Genomic DNA, 1,430 nt, shown 5'->3' with positions numbered 1-1,430 from the left:
GATATAATTTGATTACTACATTATTCCAACTACGTACGAGTGCTCGGTTTTGATGTAGTTGTGAAGCCAAAATAAGCAAAAAAATGAGGGTGTCACATCCGCACTCAAATTACAGAGTATTGCAATAACATAAAATTGTAACTGCCATGTGGATACAACTAAATTGGAATCAGAATGAATAGTTATTAGTGTGATTAAGTAAATTGCATAGGTTTTGCATCCGACTACAAAGTTTGATTCGTAAGACTGTTTTAGAATTTAACACTAGCTCGACTTCTTAGGTTAGAATTAGCACTAGCTCAACTTCTTAGGTTCCAAATAATTCAGCAATCCGAAACCTACCAATCTAAGTCTAAATATCAAGTATAAATTCTGAATTGAATTATTAACTAATATTTCCGAATAAATCCTACAACCTATCATGAGAAACTTCAGAACTAAGTTCAAATTTTAGACTACAGACTCATACCCTGAGGAGTACAGTTGAGCGTGTTAGGTAATCATAACTAAATTCAATGATCTCAATCTAGTGCATTTGTGATAAACCAAGGTGTAATTGGGTGCGAAAAGAAGTGATCATTTGTGACGTAGCACATCGATTCAAGGACTCATTCTTTGAGCACTTCCTTGTAAACCCAAGTAATCATTCTTTGAGCACTTCTTTGAGCCATATACCAAACACGACTTCCTGTATCCCCCCCCTGCTTGATTTCTCAGCACTCGATTCTAAACTCAAGGATTAATTAACAAGAAACTACACTTGTTAAGCAACTGGTCTCCTCATCCAAAAACAATTTCTCCTATGTGTGTATTAATCCCATGATAATGATATTCATCATAGAAGACCACTACTCTTTGAGCCCAAATATCACAGGATCAGACATGAGACAAGACGTCATGCATCGTCTTCACTTATTAAATTCTTGAGATTCTATCCCAAATTAAGGATTGATAGCGCAGCACCTCCTTTTGTCTCATAGGGTTCAAAATAGTTTTTACAGGATAAAACCTCAAGAACAAAAAAGAAGCACCTCTCCAAGCGATAGAAATCAACTGAATATTTCCCAAGACTACTCAGTTACTTCGAGAACATCACCACCACCACCACCACCAGCGGCGTTCTCCTCGACCACCGCATCACCACCAGCGGGCACACACTCATCCTTATGCCCCACCGTCCAGTGTACAAGTTGACAAACCCTCGAACAGTAATTCACACTCCCGCAAACCGCGCACCTCCTAAACTCATGCTTCCTCATCTCCACCCTCCCACACCTCTCATTTGAGCACAACCTCAACTCCCCACCGACCCCCTTCAGTCCAAACCACTCCACCAAAAACCTATTCACCAAATGGATTCCAGGCTCAGAATCGGGCCCAGCTTCTTTAATCAACCGCCGCCCCTCAGCCACATTCTTGCGGACACCATA

At 40.4% G+C, this 1,430-nt stretch overlaps 1 pseudogene; it reads right to left on the bottom strand.

Moving 5' to 3' along the window:
* The window catches only part of LOC109830567, a 2,945-nt pseudogene continuing 2,295 nt past the window's right edge, over positions 781-1,430 (bottom strand).

This window comes from Asparagus officinalis, chromosome 2 (genome assembly GCF_001876935.1).
Source record: "Asparagus officinalis chromosome 2, Aspof.V1, whole genome shotgun sequence".
In the NCBI taxonomy this organism is placed as follows: Eukaryota; Viridiplantae; Streptophyta; class Magnoliopsida; order Asparagales; family Asparagaceae; genus Asparagus; species Asparagus officinalis.
This window is presented reverse-complemented; position numbering and strand designations above follow the sequence as displayed.